The sequence below is a fragment of the Oncorhynchus gorbuscha genome, unplaced genomic scaffold (genome assembly GCF_021184085.1).
Source record: "Oncorhynchus gorbuscha isolate QuinsamMale2020 ecotype Even-year unplaced genomic scaffold, OgorEven_v1.0 Un_scaffold_1631, whole genome shotgun sequence".
In the NCBI taxonomy this organism is placed as follows: Eukaryota; Metazoa; Chordata; class Actinopteri; order Salmoniformes; family Salmonidae; genus Oncorhynchus; species Oncorhynchus gorbuscha.
Window position 1 is genome coordinate 95,981 of NW_025746355.1, and position 9,020 is coordinate 105,000.

General features: G+C 49.2%; 1 pseudogene; it reads left to right on the forward strand.

Moving 5' to 3' along the window:
• Positions 1 to 9,020, forward strand: part of LOC124023563 — a 124,355-nt pseudogene that overhangs the window by 95,932 nt on the left and 19,403 nt on the right.

A 9,020-nucleotide genomic window follows, 5' to 3' on the forward strand; every position in this document is an offset into this window, starting at 1 on the left:
TCAATACTACCACTGTCTCTGTGGTGTCTGTCAATACTATCACTGTCTGTGTGCTGTCTGACAATACTATCACTGTCTGTGTGTTGTCTGTCAATACTATCACTGTCTGTGTGCTGTCTGTCAATACTATCACTGTCTGTCAATACTACCACGGTCTCTGTGGTGTCTGTCAATACTACCACTGTCTCTGTGGTGTCTGTCAATACTATCACTGTCTCTGTGGTGTCTGTCAATACTATCACTGTCTCTGTGGTGTCTGTCAATACTATCACTGTATATGTGCTATCTGTCAATACTACCACTGTCTCTGTGGTGTCTGTCAATACTATCACTGTATCTGTGGTGTCTGTCAATACTATCACTGTCTCTGTGGTGTCTGTCAATACTATCACTGTATATGTGGTGTCTGTCAATACTATCACTGTCTATGTGGTGTCTGTCAATACTATCACTGTCTATGTGGTGTCTGTCAATACTATCACTGTCTCTGTGGTGTCTGTCAATACTATCACTGTCTACCACTGTCAATACTATCACTGTCTCTACCACTGTCTGTCAATACTACCACTGTCTGTCAATACTACCACTGTCTCTATACTGTCTGTCAATACTATCACTGTCTCTGTGGTGTCTGTCAATACTATCACTGTCTATGTGGTGTCTGTCAATACTATCACTGTCTCTGTGGTGTCTGTCAATACTATCACTGTCTCTGTGGTGTCTGTCAATACTATCACTGTCTATGTGGTGTCTGTCAATACTATCACTGTCTATGTGGTGTCTGTGAATACTATCACTGTCTCTGTGGTGTCTGTCAATACTACCACTGTCTCTGTGGTGTCTGTCAATACTATCACTGTCTCTGTGGTGTCTGTCAATACTATCACTGTCTATGTGGTGTCTGTGAATACTATCACTGTCTATGTGGTGTCTGTCAATACTATCACTGTCTATGTGGTGTCTGTCAATACTATCACTGTCTCTGTGGTGTCTGTCAATACTACCACTGTATATGTGGTGTCTGTCAATACTACCACTGTCTCTGTACTGTCTGTCAATACTACCACGGTCTGTCAATACTACCACTGTCTCTGTACTGTCTGTCAATACTACCACTGTCTCTGTACTGTCTGTCAATACTACCACTGTCTCTGTACTGTCTGTCAATACTACCACTGTCTCTGTACTGTCTGTCAATACTACCACGGTCTGTCAATACTACCACTGTCTCTATACTGTCTGTCAATACTACCACTGTCTCTGTACTGTCTGTCAATACTACCACGGTCTGTCAATACTACCACTGTCTCTATACTGTCTGCCAATACTACCACTGTCTGTCAATACTACCACTGTCTGTCAATACTACCACTGTCTCTATACTGTCTGTCAATACTATCACTGTCTCTATACTGTCTGTCAATACTACCACGGTCTGTCAATACTACCACTGTCTCTATACTGTCTGTCAATACTACCACTGTCTGTCAATACTACCACTGTCTGTCAATACTACCACTGTCTCTATACTGTCTGTCAACACTATCACTGTCTCTGTGGTGTCTGTCAATACTATCACTGTCTATGTGGTGTCTGTCAATACTATCACTGTCTCTGTGGTGTCTGTCAATACTATCACTGTCTCTGTGGTGTCTGTGAATACTATCACTGTCTATGTGGTGTCTGTGAATACTATCACTGTCTGTCAATACTATCACTGTCTCTGTGGTGTCTGTCAATACTATCACTGTCTCTGTGGTGTCTGTCAATACTACCACTGTATATGTGGTGTCTGTCAATACTATCACTGTCTGTCAATACTATCACTGTCTCTGTGGTGTCTGTCAATACTATCACTGTCTCTGTACTGTCTGTCAATACTACCACGGTCTGTCAATACTACCACTGTCTCTGTACTGTCTGTCAATACTACCACGGTCTGTCAATACTACCACTGTCTCTGTACTGTCTGTCAATACTACCACTGTCTCTGTACTGTCTGTCAATACTACCACGGTCTGTCAATACTACCACTGTCTCTGTACTGTCTGCCAATACTACCACTGTCTGTCAATACTACCACTGTATCTGTACTGTCTGTCAATACTACCACTGTCTCTGTACTGTCTGTCAATACTACCACGGTCTGTCAATACTACCACTGTCTCTGTACTGTCTGTCAATACTACCACTGTCTCTGTACTGTCTGTCAATACTACCACGGTCTGTCAATACTACCACTGTCTCTATACTGTCTGTCAATACTACCACTGTCTCTGTACTGTCTGTCAATACTACCACGGTCTGTCAATACTACCACTGTCTCTATACTGTCTGTCAATACTACCACTGTCTCTATACTGTCTGCCAATACTACCACTGTCTGTCAATACTACCACTGTCTCTATACTGTCTGTCAATACTACCACGGTCTGTCAATACTACCACTGTCTCTGTACTGTCTGTCAATACTACCACTGTCTCTATACTGTCTGTCAATACTACCACTGTCTGTCAATACTACCACTCTGTCAATACTACCACTGTCTCTGTTATGGCAGATGGTTATGGAGTCAGATGACTTGGGAATGTTCATTCATCCTGAATATACAAGGCTCTGATTGTTGATAAACGTGTGTGTGTGTGTGTGTGTGTGTGTGTGTGTGTGTGTGTGTGTCTGTGTGTGTGTGTGTGTGTGTGTGTGTGTGTGTGTGTGTGTGTGTGTGTGTGTGTGTGTGTGTGTGTGTGTGTGTGTGTGTGTGTGTGTGTGTGTGTGTGTGTGTGTGTGTGTGTGGCTGTGGCTGTGGCTGTGTGTGTGTGTGTGGCTGTGTGTGTGGCTGTGTGTGTGTGTCTGTGTAGCTGATAGACCAGTGGATTGTGCGATGCCAGGAGTTGGGCATCCCCATCAGTGCCAGCTTCAGCCTCATCAACATCCTGGGCGACCCCTATGAGATCCGCCTGTGGAACGCCGAGGGGTTGCCCCGGGACACCGTTTCCACTGAGAATGGAATCCTGGTTACCCGTGGACGCCGCTGGCCACTCATGATCGACCCTCAGGATCAGGTGACCCAGCCGACAGCAAATCAGTGCTTTTTGTCTTAAATCATTCAAACAATCAGCCAATCAACCAATCAGAAGTATTTGTATTACCACACTTTTCATCTATTCTATTCTGTAAATACTCTATTTAGATTCTATAACATATTTTAATCACAGGTACCTTTATATGTGATGGTGTTGCAAATAGTTATTCATCTTATACTTTGTAATTAGCTACTTGTCAAGTTGTATTTCTAGTTGTAATTTTCTCTATTCTTGTATTGGCTATGATGACCAGAGTTATTTTTCTGTGGCTACATCTGCTAAAATAACAGTTGTGTTGTAATGTGTTGTGGCTCAAATCCTGACTCCCATTCTCAGACCCCAGCCTGGAACAAACCCTGACTCCCATTCTCAGACCCCAGCCTGGAACAAACCCTGACTCCCATTCTCAGACCCCAGCTGGGAACAAATCCTGACTCCCATTCCCAGACCTCAGCCTGGAACAAACCCTGACTCCCATTCCCAGACCCCAGCCTGGAACAAACCCTGACTCCCATTCTCAGACCCCAGCCTGAAACAAACCCTGACTCCCATTCTCAGACCCCAGCCTGAAACAAACCCTGAATCCCATTCCCAGACCCCAGCCTGGAACAAACCCTGACTCCCATTCTCAGACCCCAGCCTGGAACAAACCCTGACTCCCATTCCCAGACCCCAGCCTGGAACAAACCCTGACTCCCATTCCAGACCCCAGCCTGGAACAAACCCTGACTCCCATTCCCAGACCCCAGCCTGGAACAAACCCTGACTCCCATTCTCAGACCCCAGCCTGGAACAAACCCTGACTCCCATTCCCAGACCCCAGCCTGGAACAAACCCTGACTCCCATTCCCAGACCCCAGCCTGGAACAAACCCTGACTCCCATTCTCAGACCCCAGCCTGAAACAAACCCTGACTCCCATTCTCAGACCCCAGCCTGAAACAAACCCTGAATCCCATTCCCAGACCGGAACAAACCCTGACTCCCATTCTCAGACCCCAGCCTGGAACAAACCCTGACTCCCATTCCCAGACCCCAGCCTGGAACAAACCCTGACTCCCATTCCCAGACCCCAGCCTGGAACAAACCCTGACTCCCATTCTCAGACCCCAGCCTGGAACAAACCCTGACTCCCATTCTCAGACCCCAGCCTGGAACAAACCCTGACTCCCATTCCCAGACCCCAGCCTGGAACAAACCCTGACTCCCATTCTCAGACCCCAGAAACAAACCCTGACTCCCATTCTCAGCCTGGAACAAACCCTGACTCCCATTCTCAGACCCCAGCCTGGAACAAACCCTGACTCCCATTCCCAGACCCCAGCCTGGAACAAACCCTGACTCCCATTCCCAGACCCCAGCCTGGAACAAACCCTGACTCCCAGACCCCAGCCTGGAACAAACCCTGACTCCCAGACCCCAGCCTGGAACAAACCCTGACTCCCATTCTCAGACCCCAGCCTGGAACAAACCCTGACTCCCATTCCCAGACCCCAGCCTGAAACAAACCCTGACTCCCAGACCCCAGCCTGGAACAAACCCTGACTCCCATTCCCAGACCCCAGCCGGGAACAAATCCTGACTCCCAGACCCCCCGGAACAGCATTCTCAGACCCCAGGAACAAACCCTGACTCCCATTCTCAGACCCCAGCCTGGAACAAACCCTGACTCCCATTCCCAGACCCCAGCCTGGAACATACCCTGACTCCCAGACCCCAGCCTGGAACAAACCCTGACTCCCATTCCCAGACTCCAGCCTGGAACAAACCCTGACTCCCATTCCCAGACCCCAGCCTGGAACAAACCCTGACTCCCAGACCCCAGCCTGGAACAAACCCTGACTCCCATTCCCAGACCCCAGCCTGGAACAAACCCTGACTCCCATTCCCAGACCCCAGCCTGGAACAAACCCTGACTCCCAGACCCCAGCCTGGAACAAAGCCTGACTCCCATTCCCAGACCCCAGCTGGGAACAAATCCTGACCCCCAGACCCCAGCCTGGAACAAACCCTGACTCCCATTCCCAGACCCCAGCCTGGAACAAACCCTGACTCCCATTCCCAGACCCCAGCCTGGAACAAATCCTGACTCCCAGACCCCAGCCTGGAACAAACCCTGACTCCCATTCCCAGACCCCAGCCGGGAACAAATCCTGACTCCCAGACCCCAGCCTGGAACAAACCCTGACTCCCATTCCCAGACCCCAGCCTGGAACAAACCCTGACTCCCATTCCCAGACCCCAGCCTGGAACAAACCCTGACTCCCATTCTCAGACCCCAGCCTGGAACAAACCCTGACTCCCATTCTCAGACCCCAGCCTGAAACAAACCCTGACTCCCATGCCCAGACCCCAGCCTGGAACAAACCCTGACTCCCATTCTCAGACCCCAGCCTGGAACAAACCCTGACTCCCAGACCCCAGCCTGGAACAAACCCTGACTCCCAGACCCCAGCCTGGAACAAACCCTGACTCCCATTCCCAGACCCCAGCCTGGAACAAACCCTGACTCCCATTCCCAGACCCCAGCCTGGAACAAACCCTGACTCCCATTCTCAGACCCCAGCCTGGAACAAGGCAACAACAGCCCTGACTATTCTATTACTAACACTATTCCCTTATCACCATGGAGACAACAGCCCTGAGACACTAAGACTATTCCCACTCTCTCTGTGTTGTAATCACACACACACACAGACTCCATGCGCTTGGCCACTGTGTAGTTTGACTCTTAGCTCCAGTCCCCTGACACCTCTTATGTTGCTTCCTGTCATCTTTTGTTTCTTTCTCCTTCTCCTCTCTTTCTTTGGGCCTCTGCCCCAGGGAGCGGTCTGTTGACTGGTCTCTGTCTGCCATGCACAGGCCGCGATGGAGATGGGGAGAGGCAGGGAGTTGAGCAGGCAGGGAGGCTTGCTGACAGCCTAGCACGGGGACACTTCATTACATTTACATTACATTTAAGTCATTTAGCAGACGCTCTTATCCAGAGCGACTTACAAATTGGTGCATTCACCTTATGACATCCAGTAGAACAGTCACTTTACAATAGTGCATCTAAATCTTAAAGGGGGGGTGAGAAGGATTACCTATCCTATCCTAGGTATTCCTTAAAGAGGTGGGGTTTCAGGTGTCTCCGGAAGGTGGTGATTGACTCCGCTGTCCTGGCGTCGTGAGGGAGTTTGATCCACCATTGGGGGGCCAGAGCAGCGAACAGTTTTGACTGGGCTGAGCGGGAACTGTACTTCCTCAGTGGTAGGGAGGCGAGCAGGCCAGAGGTGGATGAACGCAGTGCCCTTGTTTGGGTGTAGGGCCTGATCAGAGCCTGGAGGTACTGAGGTGCCGTTCCCCTCACAGCTCCGTAGGCAAGCACCATGGTCTTGTAGCGGATGCGAGCTTCAACTGGAAGCCAGTGGAGAGAGCGGAGGAGCGGGGTGACGTGAGAGAACTTGGGAAGGTTGAACACCAGACGGGCTGCGGCGTTCTGGATGAGTTGTAGGGGTTTAATGGCACAGGCAGGGAGCCCAGCCAACAGCGAGTTGCAGTAATCCAGACGGGAGATGACAAGTGCCTGGATTAGGACCTGCGCCGCTTCCTGTGTGAGGCAGGGTCGTACTCTGCGGATGTTGTAGAGCATGAACCTACAGGAACGGGCCACCGCCTTGATGTTAGTTGAGAACGACAGGGTGTTGTCCAGGATCACCCCAAGGTTCTTAGCGCTCTGGGAGGAGGACACAATGGAGTTGTCAACCGTGATGGCGAGATCATGGAACGGGCAGTCCTTCCCCGGGAGGAAGAGCAGCTCCGTCTTGCCGAGGTTCAGCTTGAGGTGGTGATCCGTCATCCATACTGATATGTCTGCCAGACATGCAGAGATGCGATTCGCCACCTGGTCTTCAGAAGGGGGAAAGGAGAAGATTAATTGTGTGTCGTCTGCATAGCAATGATAGGAGAGACCATGTGAGGTTATGACAGAGCCAAGTGACTTGGTGTATAGCGAGAATAGGAGAGGGCCTAGAACAGAGCCCTGGGGGACACCAGTGGTGAGAGCGCGTGGTGAGGAGACAGATTCTCGCCACGCCACCTGGTTCTCGTCACACACACACGGCTTGTCTGTCCACTGACTCAAATGTAGTGCACTTCTGTTTGTCAGTTTTCATTCATGTCGATGAGAGTGATTCTGACCTGCCGGGTCCATCAATCACCAGGCGTGTCAAACTCATTCCGTGGAGGGCCTGGTGTCTGCAGGTTTCAGTTTCCTTTCAATTAAGACCTAAACAACCAGGTGTGTGGAGTTCCTTACTAATTAGTGACCTTAATTCATCAATCAAATACAAGGGAGGAGCGAAACCCTGTAGCCACTCGGTTCTTCGTGGATTGAGTTTGACACCTGTGTCATGGGACAACATAGTGACTTTCTGGTATGAGAGGAAATGACATGACCCCTCAATGGTGGTCACATGGATACTTTAAAGGGACAATATGGAAGTTCTGTCCCTTGTGGCGTTGGGATGACGTAGCTACACAATCACAACCGACCTGAAACTAAACTAATAATCCCTCATTTGAAATGCTTTATACAACTGTGTCTGGTCCGTCTCCAGGCCAACCGTTGGATCCGTTCCAAGGAGACCAAGAACGGTCTGAAGGTGATCAAGCTGACCGACTCTGGTTTCCTGCGAACCCTGGAGAACGCCATCCGCATGGGCATGCCCGTACTGCTGGAGGAGGTCAGTACTATGGCAGCCATTGTAGGTCACGATTCACCATGGAAATTAGTATCAGGGGACAGTTCTAACCTCCATTTTTGGTCTAGAGTTAGCAAAGAGACCTGGGTGAGTTGACTTGGAACAGTAAGAATGGTAAAACTGACCAGCGTGACGTCCATTTTGGGTCTAGAGTTAGCAAAGAGACCTGGGTGAGTTGACTTGGAACAGGAAGAATGGTAAAACTGACCAGAGTGACGTCCATTTTGTGTCCTGGTTGTGTGTGAGTAGCTGAAGGAGACTGTGGACCCGGCTCTGGAGCCCATCCTGCTGAAGCAGACGTTTGTGGCGGGCGGCCGCACCCTCATCCGCCTCGGAGACTCCGACATTGACTACAACAAGAAATTCAGGTTCTACATGACCACCAAGATGGCCAACCCACACTACCTGCCTGAGGTGGGTCAAACAACCGCAAATTAGCACCAGCCTTCAGCCAAACACCGGTAGAAAACCTGACTTGAGATTTATTCTGCCCAGCAGTTTTGGAATGCAGTCCATCTCAGTCTATATTAATATGGCCTGGATCATGTTTGCTTTGCATCAATACCAGATGGGTCATGTTTGCTTTGCATCAATACCAGATGGGTCATGTTTGCTTTGCATCAATACCAGATGGGTCATGTTTGCTTTGCATCAATACCAGATGGGTCATGTTTGCTTTGCATCAATACCAGATGGGTCATGTTTGCTTTCCATCAATACCAGATGGCTTTTATTGGAATTTCAATGTCCATCTGGTTTATCCACAGTCTAAATTAACAGCTCTACGCTCTACAATCAATGGCCCCGTCATTTCACCCCAGAGCAATTTAATTGGTATTTCCTTTTTAGTTTGTCAAAACCAATGCCGACCAATTGAAAGGAAAATCACATCTTTAGAATAACTGTAGGTTAGTAAAGTGTCTGGTTTCTCACCTGTTTCTCACCCACACAAAAAAACATAAAATAACCACATTAAATCAAATCACATGTATTTATAAAGCCCTTCGTACATCAGCTGATGTGCTGTACAGAAACCCAGCCTAAAACCCCAAACAGCAAGCAATGCAGGTGTAGAAGCACGATGGCTAGGAAAAACTCCCTAGAAAGGCCAAAACCTAGGAAGAAACCTAGAAAGGAACCAGGCTATGTGGGGTGGCCAGTCCTCTTCTGGCTGTGCCGGGTGGAGATTATA